This window comes from Grampus griseus, assembly GCF_964374135.1.
Source record: "Grampus griseus genome assembly, chromosome: 10".
NCBI classification, from domain to species: Eukaryota; Metazoa; Chordata; class Mammalia; order Artiodactyla; family Delphinidae; genus Grampus; species Grampus griseus.
Genome location: NC_139004.1, coordinates 32,276,277 through 32,299,073, shown reverse-complemented (window position 1 = coordinate 32,299,073; position 22,797 = coordinate 32,276,277). Strand labels below are relative to the sequence as shown.

General features: G+C 48.2%; 1 long non-coding RNA gene across 1 annotated transcript in view; it reads right to left on the bottom strand.

The window, feature by feature from the left end:
* LOC309828551 overlaps positions 1-22,797 on the bottom strand; it is a 137,176-nt gene that overhangs the window by 53,711 nt on the left and 60,668 nt on the right. Inside the window, exon 2 of the long non-coding RNA XR_014297324.1 lies at positions 1,073-1,155. This is a non-coding gene — a long non-coding RNA (uncharacterized lncRNA). The remainder of the gene's footprint in view (positions 1-1,072; positions 1,156-22,797) is intronic.

Here is a 22,797-nt window from a genome sequence, read left to right as displayed (position 1 = left end):
TTCAATGAGGATATCCATTTTCTTGGCTCTTTCCCGGCCATGTTGCTGTAGGTTGACTGCCTCCTACCAGAGACTGCCTTTCTGTACAGCTTCTGATAAACAATCCCTCCCTCTTCTTTTCAGGCCCAGGTATGGGAACAGCTTCCTGACATTGCTAACCCTGGGATGCTTCAACATCCCGTGCTGGTTTCTCTTAACCCTGCTGATGCCACTACAAGCAGTTCCTTCAGTAGAGACTCTTGGACTACTCCATTTGAGTGAACCATCTGTTTCCTACTGGAACCCCAAGACACAGTGGCTTAAGAATTAAATCAAAATCAGGCACAATAAAAAAGAAACAGAAGCAATCAACTGTGAGTCTCACAGAAGAAACAGGAAAAGTGTGGAACTTGCCAAGAAACAAACCTGCACACACTGAAAGAATCAAATTAGACACCACCACCCTCCTTCCCCACCGTCACTAAGAATTTGTGGGAGTCATCTTTTGTGAGAACAGGGTTTAAAACTGAAAAAAAAAAAAATCTCTTTATACACAAACCTATTGACCCTCCAGACAGCTTCTGTGTGAGATCTGGCAGAAGAATCATAGCTATGTGACCATTTTCTAGAGGGACAAACTGAGCCTGGAAAGAGAACACAGGGCCAGAACTGACAAAAACATTAGAAATGCCCCAGGGCCAGTTCAAAGGCTCCTTGGTCCAGGAATCTGCCTCTGACAGGCTCTGTGAAATTTCTCAGAGTGGCCTTCTATACCAATTCTCCAGAGATGTTTAATTCCCACTTATAGAAGCTACCATCCATGAACATCTTTTGGATCCTTCACTATCTGCAACAACTCTGCAAAGCCAAGAGAGACGAGACAGGATGCCCTCAGCCCCATGCCAAGTGATGCTGAATTCCAATACGTGAAACCACAAGCGCTGACTGTTTCCCAGACACCTATGGATGTCCAGGCCCAGAGCAGCCAACCTCCCCTTTGTGGGGCATTTTCCACACGACATGGATCAAAGAAACGATTTTATGACCCCTTCATCATAAAGCATTCAAACACCCAGAATGTCGGAGAAGCTACCTGTTTCACGATTAAGAGGCTTAATCTCTCAGGGTCGTCCTGCTTCCGTGTCTTCCTCTTTCAGCATCCTCCAGAGCCGGGGCCTGTAGGGGTGACCCAGAAAGCACATTCAGGATATCTGGCTTCAACATGGGGACAGATCATATATCAATCAGGGAGGGACTAGACAGGCAGCCAAGGATGGAGCCCTGAAGAACCCAGCAGTGGATGGACCTGCCTGGGAGGAGGGCCCTGAAAAGTCCCTGAGGGTGGAGAGGACTTAGGAGAGAAAGACACTCACTTCCAGTCTTCTAGTCACTCAGGCCCCAAACCAGGAGTCATTGTGACTCCCCTGTTTCCTTCACACCCCACGTCCAATCCATCAGCAAATGATGCCCGCTTTATCTGCAAAATGTATCCACCTCCACTGCTACCACTTTGGTCCAAGCAGCCTCTCTCATTAGAATACTGCAATAACCTCCTAGCTGGTCCCCCTACCTCCATCCTTGCCTGTCTATAATCCATGTATCATGCAGGTTGAACTGTGTTATGGGTCAAACTGTGTCTCCCCGCAGTTCCTATGTTGAAGTCCTAACCCCAGGACCTCAGAATATGAACTTATTTGGAAATAGGGTTGAAGCTGATGTAACTAACTATTAAGATGAGCTCACACATCATACATTGAGTAGGGTGGGTCCCTAATCCAATATGACTGGTGTTCTTATAAAAAGGGAAAATTTGGACACAGACACCTACACAGGGAGAGCACCATGTGAAGACTGGACTCACGCTGCCCCAAGCAAAGAAACTACCAGAGCTAAGAGAGAGCTCTGGAACAGATCCTTCCCTAGCACTTTCAGAGGGATCGTGGCCCTGCAGACACCTTGGTCTTGGACTTTTGGCCTCCAGAACTGTGAGATGGTAAATTTTTATTGTTTAAGCCACCATGCTCCCCACACCAGCCTAAAAATCACTCTTCTGCTCAAAACATTCCTATAGCATCTTACATCTCTCAGAGTAAAAGACAAAGTCCTTGAAATGTCCTACATGGCTCCATGACCTGCCCCAGCCTCTTCTCTGACCTCTTCTCCTACTCTGCCCTTCTTCAATTTCCTACAGCCACAATGGCTTCCTCAAGCATCCCAAGCAGGCTCCTGCCTCAGGGCCTTTGCACGTGCTCTTCCCTCTGCCTGGAACACTGTTCCACTAGGCTTCCTTCACTTCCTTCAGGTTTCTGCGATAATATCACCTTCTCAGTGAGACCCTCCTGACAACCCCAGCAGCCTTCCCTGTTGTATTTTTCTTTGTAGTGCTCATCACCACCTGACATTTGTTTATATTTTTATCCCTCTTTCCTCACACTAGACTAGGAACTCCCTGAAAGCAGGGACATGGAATTATGGTATGCCCCAGAGCCCAGCACATAGTAGGTGCTTACGTAATAGTGGCTGAGAGATTTATTTGCGGACTGAAAGAAGCCAAGAGAAAAAGTTGCAAGAAGGAGGAAGTTGTCCACGGTGTCAAAAGTAGCAAAGGGTCCAGAAAGATAAGGACCGAAGTGTCCGTTGGGTGTGGTAATATGGAGGCCACAGGTGACCTGAGAGGGGACAGCTCATGTGGAAGCAGGAGCCCCTCACAGCAAACCCACCAGGTCCCTCCCCTGCGCCAGTCACACCTCCCACGGGCAGAAGCCAACCTGAGCGGGCTGCCTCAGCGAAGGAGCAAAACCCGAGGGCAGATTCTTTCCAGGCGTCTCGTGAGGGAAGGAGAAGAGAGAATGAGAAAAAGAGGGGGTGAAGGTTTGAGGAAAGACTACAGCAGAATGACTGGAGCGGGTGACGTCCCAGAAGCTGCACGGGCACCCGGGTGCAGGAGGAAGGTTCCATCTGGCCAGGAAGAGGAGGAGGGGTGTGTCCTCCTCTGAGTGGAAGGAAACCATGCTGGGATGAGCCCCGATGGGGATAACTGCACGAGGCGGGGAGGCGAGAACCTGAGTGAGCTCACTGCTGAGCGAGGGGACCTTGTCAGTAATCAGTGAAGGCAGGAGGTCTCCTGAGTGACGAAGGGAAGACAGGGAGGGGGGCTGGATGAAGTGGGGACCGTGGGAAACATCCTGCAGGGTCAGCCCTGAAACCGAGTACCTCCTCGAATTCTGTGCCCCACGTACCTCCTCACCTTGTGAAGTGCAAACCCTGACGGGAGAGAGAGCCAGCCGCTGGCCAGCATCACTGAGGGCTCAGCTGACACAAGAGGCCGCGGGCTCAGACACACCCAATCCACGTGGCTATGCGTTTCTGGGACAGGACCTTGGCAGCGTGGATTTAGGAGAAGGGTCTTCCTCCAACTGAAGAATTCCAAGACCCCAAACAGCTCCATCCCTTTTTGTCAGGGCTGCATCACTCACCCAGGCCCCCAGATTCAGCCCTTTGAGCCCCTCTGGGTCCTCACTCTCCACTCCCCTGATTCCTCCCAGTCAGTCACAAATCCTGCCTATTACACTTGTGTGCTGGGTGCGACCCAAGCTAAAACTCTCACACACCAGTCCTGTGAGGTGTTCTGAGTGTCTATTTACAGTTGATAAAACTGAGTTTTGATGAAGTCACCTGCTCAAGATCACACAGGTAGCAAGTGGCAGAGCTGGGGTTTGAAATCTTCCATCTCTCTTTCCTCTTGTCCATATTCATGCCACCACCCTGGTCCAAGGCCTCAACGTTTCATTCCTAAAATTCAATGTGATGAATGTCTTCTAACTCACCTCCCAGCATTCCCCTGTTACAGGGCACACATCCGAATGAAGCTTCTTACAACACTGTTTTGTTTTCCTGTTCCAATAAAACTTTATTTACAAAAATAGGCACCAGGCCATAGTTGGCCTGTAAGTCACAGTTTTCCAACCACTGATTTATAGTCTTCATGGAATTACGAAAAATTTTGTCCATTATTTGTTTAAATATTTTTCCCTCTCCCCTTTCTCTCTCACTGGGATTTCAATCACACATACGTTAGACCACTTAATGTTGTCCCCCAAGTTGTCAATGCTATGTTTTTGTTTTAAATATCTCTGTGCTTCTTTTCGGATAGTTTCTGTTGCTATGTCCTCAAGTTGGCGTCTAATCTGCTTTAATCTCATGCAGTGTGTTTTTTATTTCGAATCTTTCAGCTCTAAAAGTTCCATTGGAATCTTCTACTTCTCTTTTACGATCTCCTCTCCTTGTTGAACATGTGGAGTGTATGTATAATAGTTCACAGCACTGTTTTTACCTATCCCCGTCCCATGCAATTGGAAGGGCTCCTTCTTCAATCTTGCTTCCCACATGCACACTCCACTGCACCCCATCCAGAATGCTCCTCCCCTTTCCATGCACCCCTCACGGCCCAATGCCAGGACATTCCTCCCCACCCCATCCCCATAGCTCCACACCTCTGAGCGCCCTGCTCACGCCTCCGCTTGCTGAGCAATCCCTGCTCGTCTGAGTTCACTGCACTTAGCTTCTCTTGGCAAGTGTTCCACTTGCTAAGTTTCCGTGTAGATGGCACACCCCCTGAAGGTAATTAATATATGCGTTGAATGCTTGGAATTGCCCACTGCTCAACACAGAGTCTACAATGGTAAATGTTACTTGATCTACAAAACAATTCTGATGAAACACAGATGATATACTTCTAGAAGTTTTTCAGAAAACACAAAAGAACTGAGATGGTAACTGGAAGGGACACAGGGCCTTCTTGAAGTTTTGGAAGTGTAACTATTCTTCCTTTGCAGGAGCACCCAGAGTCTGACACCCTATAACAGCCACTGTAATAAGAGGGAGGGTGGCTGGATGTAGCTCTCCCTTCCTTCCTGCTCCTACATACTCAAGGTCTTGGGATCCCTCCTTAGGTACAGGCTTTCACACACAGAGATATCCTATCTTCCTCCCTCTTTAAAGGAAGAGCTTAAAATGTGAGCAGTCCAAGTCTGGCTGAGTGGAACTCATGGTGACTAGCAGAACAGCAGAAGGAAGAGAAAGGATACTCCATTTCTGGGAAGCTGGGAGTTGGCTCTAACCAACTTTGACTGTCAGCCAGGGACCATACAATTCTGGGATTCTTGGGGTCACAGAAGGAGGATGGTTGAGAATGGTGAAAGTCAACAAGGCACTCAAGGGTCATCAAATCACACCCCATGCAGACAGAATGGGCAGCACCTGAATAACAAGGGTCTGGGAGGAATCTATGGAGGGGAAGGTGATGCTGCCCACCAGATGCCCAATAGGAAATCAAGATCTCCCCAAGCCAGTGCAACCAAAGGCACAGTGTGGTCCTCGTGACACAGTGGAAATACCAAGACCTCTGGAGTCAAGCCTGGGATCATATCCTGACCTCATCACCCAGTGGCTGTCCAAACTTAGGCCGGTCACTTCCCCTCTCTGAGCCTGGCTCTGCGTGAGCTAATGCGAGGCCTAAATAAAACAAGAAATGTAGGAAAACATCCAGCGCAGTGTCTGGCCTTATATAAGGGGCCCAGTACGTGTGGCTCCCCTCCCTCCTTCAGATCTCACGACTCTCAACCCTCCTTAAGAGGAACAAGTGCAGAAGCTACAGAGCATCTCCCAGGGGGAAGGTCTGCAAAGAAGGATGGCCAAAGTCAGCTAAAGGGAGGAGGACAAAAGGGCCGCCCCACGGCCACAAAGAGAAGCACTGGACCTCTGTAAATGCCAGGGTTTCAAAACACACAAAGCTTCAAGCCTCAGACCAGACCCAAACAGGAAGTTTGTGACAAACTTAGAAAACATGCAGGCACAACTGCAGGAGGCTGACACCACTCAGAAAAGATGAAAATGAACACTCCTGGGGGTGCGAGGCAGCGTGGAATAAAAGGAGTGTGCTTGGCCGACATTCCAAACACATACAGCTCCTCCAGGTGTCGGGAGCACCTGCCCTGTGCTCCTCTCCTCACCCCACGCACGTGGGCCAATCCCATGTGGCTGCCCTGGTTTTCTGGTTTCCACATGGAGCCTGTCAACACCTCCCCACTCTCTGTCCCTCCCCTCCCTCCCCAGGCATCAAGGGCAGAAGACATTTTGAACAGCTCTCAGGGGCCTGGGGGACTCAGGTGTGTGAGATCATTTTTCAGCTGGGAGAACTTAGCACAGAAAGAGGCAGTGATGTGCGGAGATCCCACAGGGCTCTCGACCAATGTCTTGTTGATCCCAGTGTATGTTTCACGAGGCCCCCTGGTGCTCCACAATGGGGTCTCCAGGCTGCCATGTTTTCTCCTCTGAAATCCTGCCTGGGACTAACATTTTCATTTCTACTGTTCACACTGGTATGGGGCACCATAACCTCAGTTCAATTACTTGTGACGGCAGGGAAATACAGACATGCCTAACCTCCATGATTTGTGTCCCCAACTGGAGTGAAAACTAGAAGGTTCCTTCCCCTTTTTTCTTAATCTCCTAGCACGTGTGGACTGAGCCTTGATACCAGGCTGCAATGTTTGGTGGGTGTGCTCCAGAAAATACTTGGTAAATTAATAAACAATATCAATGCCATTTCTACTACCCTACCCCCCACCAGACTGTGTCCCACTGGTCCTGAACCACCCTCCGCAGGCGGGTCCCTGGTTCCACCCCTCCCAGGTGAACCGCCCAACTGTAAACTCAGTCCCCTGATTATCAGCCTCAGTGCCCGCCCCTCCTCGGCACCTCCGGCAGTGGTTTCCCCACCTCCCCAAGTTAGGTTCCTTTTTAAAAAAATGACTCATTTAGGAAGAGACAAAACCCAAAACTTCAATGGTGAAGATAAAACAGCACTGAGTCTCTTTAAACACCTCCTACCCCATGTAGAATTTAGATCCGATAAAGACTCCCTAAACTGGACCGCCTAATTTGGAACTTTACAGTATACCCAATTCTTCTAGCAAAAAACATTTCCAGTAACGTCTTCTCTCTGAACTTTTCAGGGTCTTCCTTAAGAATGCAGGTGGCCTCAAGCCTGCAGTCAGTACCTTTTTTAAAATGTGGGAATGAGAAATTAAAGTCCACACTTGCAAGTCCTGGGTCAAAAATTAATTATTTCATGTTTTACTACATTTATGATTCTGACTTACTGGACAAAGGACATTGACATTATACCACTGGCCTAATGAGAATTATGGGGAGTTTTTTTTGTTTTTGTTTTTTTTGTAAAAAGTAAAATTTCTTCATATGTAAGAAGTTTACAACATTTTGTGCACGGTATTTGAAAGGAACAAAACTGTATGATATGATACACAGAATCATAACATTTTAGGGCTCAAACGTGCAATTAGGACGATCCTAATCCAGGGGTTCTCAACGTTGGCTGCATTAAAAAATCCCCAGGCTCCACCCCCAGAGGTTTGGATACATCTGGACTGTAGCGGGGTTCTGACATTGGTTTCTTTCTTTTTTTTTTAATAAGTTTCCTGGTGATTTTAATGTGCATCCAGGGTTGAGGACCACTGATCTACTGCAGATAAGAAAACGGGGAGGTCTAAAGAAATTAAGGTGCAGCCCAAGACCACACAGCCAGACACAAAACCAGAACCAAATGTGACATTTACAACTCGCCGTCCAGATCAACAGTCTCGTTCAGATTTTCAATATTCACTGAATTGTTAAAACCTTTTTTTTTTTTTTTTTTTCGGTACGCAGGCCTCACTGTTGTGGCCTCTCCCGTTGCGGCGCACGGGCTCCGGATGCGCAGGCTCAGCGGCCATAGTTCACGGGCCCAGCCGCTCCGCGGCATGTGGGATCTTCCCGGACCGGGGCACGAACCCACGTCCCCTGCATCGGCAGGAGGACTCTCAACCACTGCGCCACCAGGGAAGCCCCTTTTTTTTTTTAACTTGGAGGACCAACACAGAGTTGCCGACTTTTTGTTGTGTCAAGCAAGGGTATTTTTATAAATATCTATCAATTACTGTCACTGCTTCCTGTCAAGTCTCATGTTAATGTGCACACCTGCCATCCTCTCCACCCCAACCCTGCCTAGGAGGTAAGACTGGACCATATCTGGTCCCTGCCCACAGTCTCACTCACCTCTACTCACTCTGCCCCTCACCAACACCCACAGGACAAATCCAAACTAAACCCAGGCCTCCAAAATTCTCCATCTCCCCGTTTCCTGAACGTCCACAATACGGATTTCTGAAAGTCCCTTCCCTGACCACAAACTACTTCCTAGTCCCTCCAAACCCACCCTTGGCCTTTCTCCTAACCAACACATGACACCTAATATTTGTACAAGTCACAGCATCCAATATTTACAATTTGTTCTTCCACACACATGATCCCTTCCAAATTTCTCCCTAATCAAAGATGTACAGGAAACTTTTTTAAATTGGAGTATAGTTGCTGTACAATATTATATAAGTTACAGGTGTGAAATATAGTGATTCACAATCTTTAAAGGTTATACTCCATTTATAGTTATTATAAAATATTGGCTATATCCCCTGTGTTGTACAATATATCCTTGCAGCTTATTTTATACCTAGTAGAGTGTACCTCTTACTCCCCTACCCCTATCTTGCCCATCCCACCTTCCTTCTCCTCACTGGTAACCACTAGTTTGTTGTTATCTGTACATCTGCTTCCTTTTTGTTGTATTCACTAGCTTGTTATATGTTTTTAGATTCTACATATAAGTGATATCATACAGTATTTGTCTTTGTCTGACTTACTTCACTGAGCATAATGCCTTCCAAGATTTACTGGAAACTTTTAAAGAGGGCTACCTCTGAGGAGTAGAATTAGGGGATGGGGTGGGGAGGTAGGAAGGAAGGGTTCTCTTTATACCCTTCAGTTTGAGTTTTGGGCAAGCATATATTTTTTAAATGGGACAAAAATCACACATACAGGGACGTCCCTGGTGACACAGTGGTTAAGAATCCTCCTGCCAATGCAGGGGACACGGGTTTGATCCCTGGTCCGGGAAGATGCCATATGCCACAGAGCAACTAAGCCTGTGTGCCACAACTACTGAGCCCACACACCGCAACTACTGAAGCCCCTGTGCCTAGAGCCTGTGCTCCGCAACAAGAGAAGCCACCGCAATGAGAAGCCCGCGCACCGCAACGAAGAGCAGCCCCCGCTCGCCAGAACTAGACAGAAAGCCTGCGCGCAGCGACGAAGACCCAGCTCAGCCAAAAATAAATAAATCAAAAAAAAAAATCACACATAATAAAACAAGGCAGGTTACAAAATACACCTACGGTTTGTTTCCACTTTGTAAAATACAGAAAATTGGTGGGGAAGTCTCCATACCCAAGTTTTCAATGTAAATGATATCTAGGTGGTGGGATTACGGGTGAGGTTAATTTCACTTCCCTTTCCTCTTTGCTTATCTTTATTATGTTTTATTTATGTAATAAAGGAATAATGAAAGTTTTAAAACCTGAACCAAAGCATTATCTGCTCTCTGAAACGTACACAGTATCAGGAAGCCAAGGCATCAGAGCAGGACCCAGTCTGGTGTGCAGAAACATCTCCTTTTCTGTAAAATGCAAGATTTCTCCCCAGTCAGGCCCTGGCTTCTGCAGTCTGCCCAAGGGTCGAATCTACCACTACAACTGACCCTAGCCATACACCCAGGCCCTGGCAGTTCCCAAGAATAGATGTAGAAAAGATGCCCTAGCACAGCGGTCAAGTCCCTTATGGGACCCATCTGGCCTCGTCAGCTTCACCTCCTACTGCTCCCTGAGTCTGAGCCACATGGAGCAGTTGTCCTCTCCTGAGTGTCCCCTCTGGTCCCCCCTGCCTGTAAGTTTCTACCCAGGCTGTGTCACCCGCCCCTACTTGTTTCCTTCCTGAGTCTCTGCCAAAGGCAAGCAGCCACGCCTACTCCAAGCAACATTCAAACCCACAACTTGAAGATCAGGAGCCCAGAAACTCTTGCAATGGAGCGGAAACTGTGGAATTCTCCACAGTCCCCACTGCTCCCCAAGCCTAACAAGGCAAAGCAGAGGGGTGAGGGCGTCTTCCAGGCAGCAAGAACCACAAGCTCAAAGGCCCGGAGCTCGTAGGGTGTGTGATGAGTTCGGGGGAGGAAAAGGCATTTGGGATGTCTGGAGCATCTCCTAGCACATCCAAGGCTCAGCAGAAAGAAAAATCCAGAGACACTTAGCAAAATTTACAAGGGCCAGCACAGAGAGGCCCAAAAGCGAAGGGTTCTCAGCCTCTCATCTGCTACTCATCCTTCCAACTGCTTCCCCACAATTCACAATTGAAAGCCCTTCCAGTGTCTAGTTGGGTCGAGGCCAATAGGAGTGGGTGGAAAAATGGGAATAGAGAAAAAAGAAATGAGATTAAGCAACACCACACTGAGAGAGGCTGAGGTCCTCCCTGTGCAACACCACGTGGCCTTGGGTGATGCTTGAGGGGTGCGGGGACACAGTGCATAGCCCTGTCCTTGATGTCAGCCCCAAAGGTGAAGGACATTTGCCAATTATCCAAACTTCCGGGACCCTCCAGAGACATTTCAAAAGAACTGTGAGACTTCAAAACTGCCGAGACACAGACTGGCCATGCTCTACTCCGATGCCTCTGTGGCCTGCGTGAGGCCCTTGGGGAAATCCTCCAGGAGGCCATTGGACTAGCATCACCTCCTGTCCTGTAAGAAGGTAGCCTGCGACAATTCTTTTTTCTTTTTTTTAAAATTTATTTATTTTATTTATTTATTTTTGGCTGTGTTGGGTCTTCGTTGCTGTGTGCGGGCTTTCTCTAGCTGAGGCGAGCAGGGGCTACTCTTCGTTGCAGTGCGTGGGCTTCTCATTGTGGTGGCTTCTCTTGTTGCGGAGCACAGGCTCTAGGCGCGCGGGCTTCAGTAGCTGTGGCGCACGGGCTCGGTAGTTGTTGCTTGTGGGGCTTAGTTGCTCCGCGGCATGTGGGATCTTCCCAGACCTGGGCTCGAACCCATGTCCCCTGCATTGGCAGGCGGATTCTCTTTTTTTTTTTTTTAACATCTTTATTGGAGGATAATTGCTTTACAATGGTGTGCTAGTTTCTGCTTTATAACAAAGTGAATTAGTTATACATATACATATATCCCCATATCTCTTCCCTCTTGCATCTCCCTCCCTCCCACCCTCCGGCAGGCGGATTCTTGACCACTGCGCCACCAGGGAAGCCCGCCTGCGACAATTCTGGCTCCTCACACGTCCACCTCCATTGGGCTCGACCACCCAGCTGATGACGCGTGCATCTGACCGGGAGAGATATATAGCTCTGTGAAAGCACCGTGCTTGTTTCAGGCAGGGCTACATGCCCATCATCTCTCCTGCAGACACTCAAAGAGACCATATGCTCCTGTGACCTCATCTCTAGCTTATTCTCTTTCCTTTTAAAAAACCCTCCCTATTGGCTCTCAGTGGGCATTTACTAACCAAGTAGAAAACCAATCCTCCAATCCATCATCTCCTATCACGTGGCCCTTCTCCCAGGGCTACAGCCCTCCCTGGGCTCCGCGGCAGCTCCCTCTGAAGAAGTTCCCTCAGGCTCTGGTGTGGTAATGGCATCTCCCCTATGTTGTTGGTCCATAGGCACCATCGCTGTTAGTTCCCTGAACCCTGGAATAATTACTGAAGTCTCTTCAATTAAAACTTTGGAGTGAGGGAAAAGTTCCAAGAAAACTCAGGACCTAAGATCTGTACGGAAGAAAGTTGGAGTCTTCGTGGAGACTGAGGAGATGTACACACTCAGAACAGCCGATAACACACCCTGAGGGCACGGTGGGCAGTCCCCTGCCACTGCCTGTGACGGGGAGGCCTGGGGGCTGAAATGGCTGGAGAAGGGCTCACGGAGGAAGTGAGATCTGAGTTGGGTCTCGAAAATGGATTCAATTGGGTCAAGTGCAGAGGAAGTGGGAAGACCATCCCAGGCAGTGGGACCAGCACATGCGTGGCACTGACCACAGGGTGGGTAGGGCCCCCCTGCGGAGGAAGGAGAACCAGAGGCAGTGGGGGGTACACGTACGCATTCAGGAGTCAGACAGAATCACTCTGAGCCCACCTGTGCCTCTTGTTAGCTGTGCAACTCCGACGGGGCAACTTACTGACTCTCTCAGTACCGGGATGAAGATGAGGATAATACTGGTACCTACCTGCTGGGGCTATTGTGAAGACTAAACTAGAGGAGGCACGGAAAATGCTTAGGATGCTGGGTGCCTGCCGTCGATGAATGTTATCTGCTACTCTTGCTACAGTCAAAACTACCCAGTGCCCATCCTGCTGATGCAGACAGCATACTTTCTTCTTTAACCTAAGAAATGCAAGAGCCAGCAGGGCACTGGAATGCCCAGGCGGCCAGGGGGTGGTGGGTATTTTCAACCACACACACACACAGTGGCACACACAGTTCTCTGCCCTTATTGGACCACCTACTGCAGCAACTGGGCTCCCTAAGCTTCCAGCTGGAGTGGGCAAAGGGAAAGCATTTATTCCCCTCTTCCTTCTGTTTCACCACAATTCGGTGGCAGTTGTGTCCCTTCAGCATCATGGCTATCGTCAGGGGCCCCATCTCCCCAACTCTAGAGCTCCGCCCTCCTGACCAAGGGGAGGGCACAGCTTCCCACTGTTGCCAACCCCGGCGGTGCCTCCCTTTGGTTTCCCTAACCCTGACCACACTTCTCTAAATACCTCCCCCTCACTAAAGTGTCCCCAGTAAACCCTTCGCATGTGCCAGCCATCTCATGCTGGGACCCTAACGGAGAGAGCCAAGGCCGCATCCATCCACCAGATGCACGGGGTGGAAAGGGCAGCCCTGTCTTACTCTCACTCCCTTCCTCCTCTCAGAGGCAGGGTATGAATGGCAGTGTTTAAGACAGAAGCACCAGTGTGTTTTTCCTATGAGCGATCATTTGGGACTTTAACATCCCTAGGAATCTGGGGAAAACCCAAAAGGCTCAGGGAAAAACAACTCTCCCAGTCCAGGCAGGGCATATTCAAAAGCCCTGTGCTCCTCCAAATCCACCAACCAAGTGGCAGAATCTAGATGAGTGCCTGGCACACAGTAGACACGATAAATATTTGTTCATGCAGGTCCTTCGGCTAAGGATGGAAGCCTGAAATCCAAGAGCTCTTTCAGGAAAGGATACTCCACGGAAGCAGCTCCTCCACCAGTGGCTCCTGAGATGCCCTGAGCTCATGACGTGAGGCTCTGAGGTGCCCCCATCTCCAGCCCTTCGTATCACAAATGCTCTTTTCTTGTCTCTTATCAAGTCATTCCTGAGGCTTATAATTTCCTCAGCACCTCCCTCTCTGATTTCATTGTTCCCCATTTCCCCACAGGGCCAAACACAGTCTCGGTTTAGTGAAATCCAGAAGCATTTATTAAGGTCTTACTGTATACAAGTACCGTATCAGGCACTGAAGATCCCAATATGATTAAGATAAAGGTCTCAGGAATCCAAGAGCCAGAGAAAATACGAAGGAAGAGGGCTTAACACTGACTAAAGGGGATTCTAAGAAAGATTGAACTTGGACCACATTAGGTCTTGGAGACGGGGCTGTGACCGTAGGGAAGGTGGGGGAAGGCAGCAGGAGATGTAAAGAGGGAAGTGGGGGTGGAGGGGCACTGGGTAAGGACAAGTAGTGCTGAATTGTCAGGGACAAGAGCAGAAAAGAGCCAGGCAAAGGGTCTGTCTCAAATCGGACCCACCTGATTCAAGAACCAAGCACATCCACAGAGCAGAAATGAAACCTGACCGGAAGGGTGTTTCCTCCCAGCAGCCCCCCAAAGTCAAAATGCCCCCCTCTCTGGAAAAACATTGGAGGAATTCTGGGTGGGTCTGGGCAAAGATGATCGTCCTGAAGGGATGCTTCTAAGCCTGCCACTCCCCACCAGCCTGGCCCTGCCTTGGGGCCAGCCGGATGCATGGGTGGAAAGGGGACCTGCCACCCCGGAGCTCCAGAACCACCGAGAGCACTCCACCCTGTGAAAAATAATAACCTTTCACACACACCTGCTCTTACTTGGAATTCTAAAATTAAACGTTTGTTCTTCTCACCTAAAAGCTTTCTCCCTTTAGAAGCTAATATGCAAATGCCTCGGGAGAGCAGCCACATATCTGCTCAGCATGAATACTTCCAAAAGATCTTTCCTGGAAAACGGGCTTTGCGGGAGGGATGCTGGAAAGATTATCTGTGACCAAGGGTGAGGCAGGAAGAAAAGAGATGGGGTTTGTGGAAGGAGAGAACGGCCGCTCCTGCACTGAATCAGCTACATCCACCAAGGGCAGAGGGGTAGAGAGTTAAATGCTGAGCCCCCGAAAGACCTTTTTTTTCCTTCTAGTTTTAAAAAATTGAGGTATAGTTCACAAACCATAACATTTACCCTTTAAGCGGACCAATTCGGTGTTTCTTAGCATATTCACCAAGTTGTATTCCCATCACTGCCACCTCATTTCGGAATATTTTCATCCTCCTCCCAAAAAACCATATCCGTTAGCAGTCAGTCCTTCTCCTCTTCCCTTGGCAACCAATTTCTATCTTATGGACTTGCCCACTCTGGGTAATTCACATAAACGGAACCATACAGTATGTGGCCTTTTGTGCCTGGCTTCTTTCACTTAACATAACGTTTTCAGAGTTCATCCATGTTGTAGCATGTGTCAGTACTTCATACCCTTTTATGGCTGAATAATATTCCAATGTAGAGATAAACCACATTTTGTTCATCCATCAAAAGACTTTTTAAAAGGCAAACAAATGGTGCTCCTACAAGAAAGGAGCCCCCGATAGCCTCGGGGCTGCTTGGGCAATGCAACCACTTGTAAACCATCCTTCTCTGCGCCTCCCATCAGCACCCATGGACACTGTCCAAACCCTCCCCACTGGGCTGGCATGATTTTCCAAACACACAGTGGCTCAGGACAGCAGCCCTGAATCAGACAGGCCATGACAGAAACAACTCAAATTCCTTCTGAGGGAATTTATAATGACTCTTAAAATGTGTTTTATAAGTCTCCATGGCCCTGGTAATGGAAGATGGGAGAGCAGAGCCAGCTTCACAGGCTCACAGGGCCCCCCAGCTTGGTTTAATGCTCTGTTGTCCCCATCTTGAAATTCTTAGTAATTTTTAAACAAGGGGCCCCCCATTTCCATTTTGCACTGGGCCCAGCAAATGTACCTGGTCCTGGGCAAGGGGCAAGGGTTTGGGACGGGGCTGGAACTCAGACAATCTTCCCAAGCAGATCGCTGCATAACAAACAGCTCACTGAGTCGGGCTGGGGGGCGGGGGGTGGGGTCTGCAGATAAGTGGGGAGAGGGGCCAGGTCTATAGCGATGCTGAAAACCCAGCTTCCAAACTGCCCAAAACCACGTCTTCCTACCTTGAGGCCTGAACAGTTGGCTGATAAGGCCTCCCTGGAACAGCCAGACTAGTTGAAAGTAAATGTGATAAGTCAACGTGATACAGGCTCAGACTGTAAAGCCGGGGAGACTCAAACTGAAACTTGTTTGATCTTGTAATCGCTTACAGGTTAAGACCAAGAAGAAAAAAGGGAAAAAACCCCATACTTACTAAAGTAACCGGCACTGAGAAAATTTTTTAAACATTTACTTTTCTTAAAAAACTGTCACCTTCATTTCCAGCATATCAAGGAAGCCATGGTTTCACCAAGTATCTGGTATTTGATCCAAAGACAGCAGTGAACTTAAATGCAGCCATCTATGCTGATGTCAGTAACTAGAAGGGACCATGGGGACCACATACACATGGATCCCCAGGAGCCTTAAACACATCCCTCCCGCCCCCCACCCAGGGTTGTGGTCCAAGTCTCATTTTATAGATGAGGAAGCTAGGCTGTGAGAGGGGAAGTAAGCCACCAAGGCCACCCACAAAAAGGGGCAGGACCAGAACCCGGGAGCTTGCAGCTTCCCCTTCCTATGTCCCAATTTCATATACAGGGTGTATGCCCCCCACACCCGATTTTCTCCTGGATCCTCAACTCAAATCTGCCAGTGCTTGTCTTTGTCCCTCAGAAGAGGGAGTCTGGTCGTGCAGATAAACGTAATTTATACACCCTAAAGAAGAAGATGCAGTTTCTTTCCACCAGTGCAATCTCTAGCCCATCACTTGGCGAAGGGCCAGAGAGCTCCGATGCAGCATTCAGAGCCTTTCCACATCCAGGACATTCATAAAACACTCTTTTTCTGGGAAGAGTGAAGTTTAACCTAGTTTTCTGCAGTTATAGGTACAAGGATCACGCAGGGTGGATGGAGCTTGGGGGCAGACAGGAAATGCCGCCAGCCTACCACACCACACAGAAAGGTCCAGATGGCCATTGGAAAGTGATGGATTGCTGCCACCCCAATACATATTACCCTTTTTCTAAATCGAAAACTAATCCAAGGACTTCCCTGGTGGTGCAGTGGTCAAGAATCTGCCTGCCAATGCAGGGGACACGGGTTTGAGCCCAGGTCTGGGAAGATCCCACATGCCACGGAGCAACTAAGCCCGTGAGCCACAACTACTGAGCCTGCGTGCCAGAACTACTGAAGCCCGCACGCCTAGAGCCCGTGCTCCGCAACAAGAGAAGCCACCACAATGAGAAGCCCGCGCCCCGCAACAAAGAGCAGCCCCCGCTCACCGCAACTAGAGAAAGCCAGCGTGCAGCAACGAAGAACCAACGCAGCCAAAAAAAAAAAAAAAAAAATTAATAAATTTTTAAAAAAAGAAAGAAAGACAACTAACCCAATCTAATCATCCTTAACACAAAGTGCCTCGATTTCAATTTGTGTTTCATCCTCCACCCGCCCCCCCCACCCCCACCTTTACTCTTCTTTTCTTTCCTTGAACAAATAGATGCCGAGCACTTACTACGTGCCAGGCACGTTCTGGTTGCTGGGGACACAGCAGCAAACAAAACAGACCATGTTTTGGTGTTTGTATTCTAAAGGGAGGAAACTAAGAGTTAATAAGTAAATGAATATATACCATGTAAGATGGTGACAAATGCTCTGGAGAAAAGATAAAGCAGGATAAGAGGGATAGAGAAGGGCAGAGAAGGAGAGCATTTTATCTAGGATGGCCAGGTAAGGACTCTCTGAAAAAGGTGAAGGAGTGAGCCACACAGATATCTAAGGGAAGATATTCCAGGCAAAAGGATCAGCAAGTGCAAAGGCCCTGAGGTAGGAATGTCCTAGTGTATTCAAGGAACAACCAGAAGTCTAGAGTGGCATGAATGAGGAAGAAAGTGGCAGGTTACAGAGGCAAGGGGTGGGGAGCCTGATCTGGCTGGCCCTGAAGCCACGATAAGGCCTTTGGTTTTTAACTCCAAGCGGGATGGGAGCATACAGGGCTCTGAGCAGGGGAATCACTGACCTGCCATAAGGTTTAGCAGAACTTGCCTGAAACTATTGTTACTAGGCCTGTGTTGGGGACCAGATTCAGGAACCAGGCCATAAGCCCAGTGTAGCTACTAAGCAGCACTGAGAAAAACACTTCCCTTCTGGCCTCCACATTCTCCTCTGTGAAATGTGAAGGTAAGACTAGATGATGTCTTGGGAATTCCCTGGTGGTCCAGTGGTTAGGACTCAGCGCTTTCACTTCCGGGGCCCGGGTTCAATCCCTAGTCGGGGAACTAAGATCTCGCATGCCATGCGGTGAACACAAATTAAAAAAAAATTTTCTTTTTAATTAGAAAAAAAAGACTACATGATGCCTAATGATATTTCTTTCTACAATATTCTTATTTTCTGACCCTAAGATGGATTGCTCAAAGGGTCTAAAAGTCTCACCCTCTGACTCGGGAGAAGGCATAGAACAGCAGCCCAGTTTTAGAAGTCCCCAATCACTCCCCACTGCCTCCCCCGCCCCGAAACAAATTCTCGCCCTGCGAGAGGCACGGCTCACTAGGGAGAAAGGTCCAGCCCAGGAAGCAGCCACGTCAGCAACGTCCTCTAAAGATTACGAAGGGTGACCACTAAAGATAGCACAGCCCCACACAATGTTTCAGGGGGGTGCTCCGCCAGCAGAGGCCGGGGAAAGTGGCTTCTGCAGTCAAATCAAAGGCTGCTGCTGAACCTGCTTCTACCCCCGGCTGCCGAAGTCTCTCCTATCTCCCCCACTTCCATCATGCGTAAGAAAGAAAGTTATAGAGTTAAGAACTGCTCCATCCCATCCGTTTCCTTGAGGGTTCTGTCTGTGTCTCACATCGTCAAACTGAAGGTCTTGAAAGCAAGACTCAGGTCTCCTCCATTGGGCTGAATTAGCAGACTTGGTCTCTCCCGCATCAGACTGAGAGCTCGCCTAGAATACCAACAACTTCGCCCATCAATCGGACTGTGAATTCATCCTATGTCTCCTCCTGGGGGTCCCATGAGGGCTGAGGCTCTATCTCCCCCAACAGATTGGGAGCACCTGATGTGAGGGGCTGTACCACCGCCACTCGATGGAAGCTCCTTGGAGACAGGGCTTACCTGCTCCTTTCCCTCACTGCATCCCATGAGGCTTCTGTATATTTAGTGATGTCTTAAAACAAGGTGCTGATTGAAGCCCTCAAGTTAAACCACCCACCCAGGGATGAGACCCTTGTGATCCCCGGCCATTAGATGATCCGTGAAAACTATCTGAATATGGACCTCCACATTGAATGAAAAGAAAACAAAATTAAAAGTTGGCTTCACCCAAACAACTTTTGGGTAGACTGTTTATAGGTTCCGGCCAAAGGCTGTCCCCGTTTTATAAATAACCCTTTCTGGTGACGGTGGTGGAGGCCAAGCTGAAATGCCCCTTGGGGACTGAGGGCAGGGAGCCCACCAGCCCAGGCCTACCAAAGCCAAGTCCTATGTGGGAGGGCGGCCCATGGCCCAGATATGACCGTCCCCTCACCTTCCAACTTGGGCTTTTCCAAGGCAGTCACACCAAATGATGTGGTGGGAAATGGGAAACCGGAATCAGGAGAGTGGGATGAAGAGGAGACCCATCTCAGAGAGGCAGGCCCAGGGGAGATGGAGGAGGTCAGGGTGGGTGGGCGGAGCTGGGGACAGACAGTACAGGGCTGGTGCCTCCTGGGGGAAGCAGAGGCCACCCCAGACGCGGGGAAGGGCACTTCCGTACATGGGGACTCAGGGAAGCCCCCAGGCTCCCCCTGGAATCTAGAATGCTGGCTCATCTCAGCAAAGGGTTTCCACAGAACTGCAGAGGAGGGGCAAGAAAGCTGGAACTTCCTCGGGTTGAAACGATCGCTAGCACTTACAAGCACTGTGCTAAGTACTTTCCATATACTAACTCAGTTAATCTTCATAACTAGGCTAATACTACTCCCCTTTTACAGAGGTGGTGACTGAGGCCTGCCCAAAGTTATGCATAGGTGAGGAATAAAGATTTCAACTGGGTAGTCTGGCTCCCCACCCCACGATCTCAGCCACCTCCGTCTCTGAAAACAAAAAAAGGGGAAAATCCAAGGGTATTTCTGCTGCTTCCTCTGAACCTCTGGGGTTGAAGGCCACCCACAGCAGGCACCCTGCTTGGGAGACGGGGGTGCTGGAGACTCAAGCAGAGACCAGCGGGGTCCCAGCACCGTCTTCCCACTGTGCTCAGAGCCTGGATACCCAGAAAATGCCACCCTGCTGGGGCACTGTTGGCCCTCTCCTTTCGGGAGTCTCAGGTTAAGAAAATCCTACCCTTTCTGTATCTAGTGTGTGCACAGGGCAAAGAGCGAAAGCAGTAAGGAGGGGCAGGCGGCAGTGACAGGTCCCTGCTCCCACTGGAAGCCCACAGGGGACCCCCAGACTCAGCAAACATAGGATAGACTTCCTTTAAAACAGTACGCTAGTTACGTTTCCAAATAAAATTCTCAGTATATTTTTCTTCAACCTCCATACCTTTTCAGGTGAAGTTCATCTAACTGTAATAAATCAGTGAGTTCAACTGTGACATTACAGAGTGTCCAAACTGTCTGAAAACTGAAGGAAATAGTGGATCTGTTGTGCTTCCCGCCCCCACCACCGCCCAGATTAACAACTGGACCCCATTGCTTTATATAAGGGTTTTTCATGTATTGACACTTGGCATTTGGGGCTGAAAATTCTTTATTGTGGGGCTGTCCTGCGCATTGTAGGACGTTTAGCAGCATCCCTGGCTTCTACTCACCAGACGCCAGTGACATTCTCCTTCCCCTCCCCTGTGAATGTGACAACCAAAGATGTCTCCGGGCTTTGCCAAATGCCCTGGAGCTGGGGTGGGAGGGAGGGGGAGGGCTCACTCTAGGTTAAGAACCAACACTTTACATTTAGATAAACTTCAACTGAGGTTGAAATAAACATATTGAGCATCGTACGGAAAATGGAACTGACATACTACTTAAAAATATGTGTATCCTATTTTTCCTGACTTCCCAGACACAATGTATTTGAAATTTTTCAGTGTGGCTGCCATTCTTCTTTCCTGTGAACCTGCTAAATGCAAATACTCAGTGCCCCATCCCCATGCTCCGTTCCTCCTCCCAACCTCGGCTTCCCCAGCCTCGTTCACGTCCATCCCCCAAACCAATCCATCCTCATGTGTTCAACACACCAGCAGGCACTCACTGTCTGCCTGAGTCCGACTGCTGCCCGCTCTGAAGGAGCACAGCTGGGGTGAGACCAGAAACCACTAGGTTCAGGGACTCCAGCTGCCTCAGAGGCAGCAATGGCCACACCCAAGAAAATGGACCCATTTCATCATCCATCTCACTCTCCAAAGCCTCATTTGAACGCACGGTCTGCCTCAGCCTGCAGGACTGAGCTCTGTCAGATAGAAAGGGGCCAAAGAGATACCGAAGCTAATAGACTTGGGAAAGACCAACAACCTGATAGGAAAATGGGTAAAGAATATGAATCGCAAGAAAAGGAAATACAGATGGATCTTACCCTTGTGAAAAAATGCTCAACCGCACTCATAAAAGAAATGCAAATTAAAACAAACTGCGCTACCAATTTTCAACTATCAGACTGGCAAAGATCAAAAAGTTTGATAACTCACTGTGTTGGCGAGGATGTCTCATTCATTGAGGGTGTAAATCGCTACAACCTCCTTGAAAGGATACTTGCAATGTCTACCAATACCAGTGATGTATATATGCTTCTACCAGCAATTCCGCTTCTAAGAATTTATTCTGCAGACATACTCCTACATGTGCAAAATGGTGTGTATAAAAGGATACTCACTGCAGTGTGATTTGTAATGACAAAAGCCTGGAAAGAGCCTCAATATCCACTGTCAGGGGGCTCTTTAATAAATTATGGTTCATCCATGAAATGGAATGCTATGTAGCTGTAAGAAACAGTAAGGGCACTCTGTATGTCATGACACGGGATCATTTTCCATGTATACTGTTAGGTAAGGTAAGTAAGGCACAGACGACATGAATAGTACGCCGGCAGTTGTTCAAAACTACTGTGAGTTCATATATGCATTTATATGCATAGATTAACTTTGAAAAAGATAACCCGAGAGCTAATAACAGGAGTTACCTCTGGAGAGGGGAATCGGGAGACTGGGGCAAGAAGGAGAGGAAGAATTACTATACACCACTTTTGACTCTTTGTGACCTCCAACTTTCATACCCTGTGCACACATTATTCAATAAACAAATAGGAAGAGATCATGAGTAACTGATCTAGCTCTACCATCATGAGGCACCTATACATGCAACAGATATTACAGGTCAGTCTCAATGATAAATTCTCTTCTGTTCCTCTAAGCACCCATATTTGTCAGTTCAAATGTCCCAGATTTTTTTGTTCAAAAGTAGGATGATCAGAAAGAGACTCACAGACAGAGAAAACAAATTTATGGTTACCAAAGGGGAAAGGTGGGAGGGGAGGGATAATTAGGAATTTGGGAGTAACATATACACACTACTATATATAAAATAGAAAAACAACAAGGACCTACTGTATAGCACAGGGAACTATACTCAATATTTTGTAATAACCTATATGGGAAAAGAATCTGAAAAAGAATATATATATATACACACATACATATATATGTATAACTGATTGCTGTACACCTGAAATTAACACAACATTGTAAATCAAATATACTTCAATTTAAAAAAAAAAAAAGTAAGGATTTGAGGAAAAAAAAAAAAGTAGGACAACCACCACATCCAAAACACGAAACTGGCTTCCCTCCTCAATTAGGTTTTGAAAGCATTCATCCTCAAAGCTGCCTTCCTTACCTGAAAAATGTACTGTCATTGACCACTGCTACCCTGAAATTCCATACGTAGGCAAGTGGAATCCTTCAGAAGGTGCACTGCAGCATCAACCGCTAGGGACCCGGGGGCACCCACATTTTTAATAGTGCTTCCAAGTGCTATCAGCTGGGACTGTGCATCACAAAGTGACTTGGACCCCGATTCCCACCAGCAGTGGCAGGTACCCGCAGAAGCCACCGAGAATCCTCCCAGCAGCTCTGCCTGCAGCAATATTTTAATGACATATTACTCAAAGGTGCCACAGCCATCACTTTAACCCTGCCCCCCACCACTGCCACTTCATCATAAAACCCTTATATATTTTAAGCCATAAATCAGTATTCGTCAAGTTCTAAATTGGGTTACAGCAATATTTATTCATCGAAGGATAAATCTTCCCTGCACAGTCATAAAACTGCCTAATAATTTAATATGCTATCATTCTTACCTGAAACTTGTCAAAAAGTGGCCTGAAAGAGGCATGTGTTTTACAGTTGACTGCTGGTAAGTCTATAGTTTATTAAATAGTTCATAATTTTAATTCTCTGTGGGGGAGG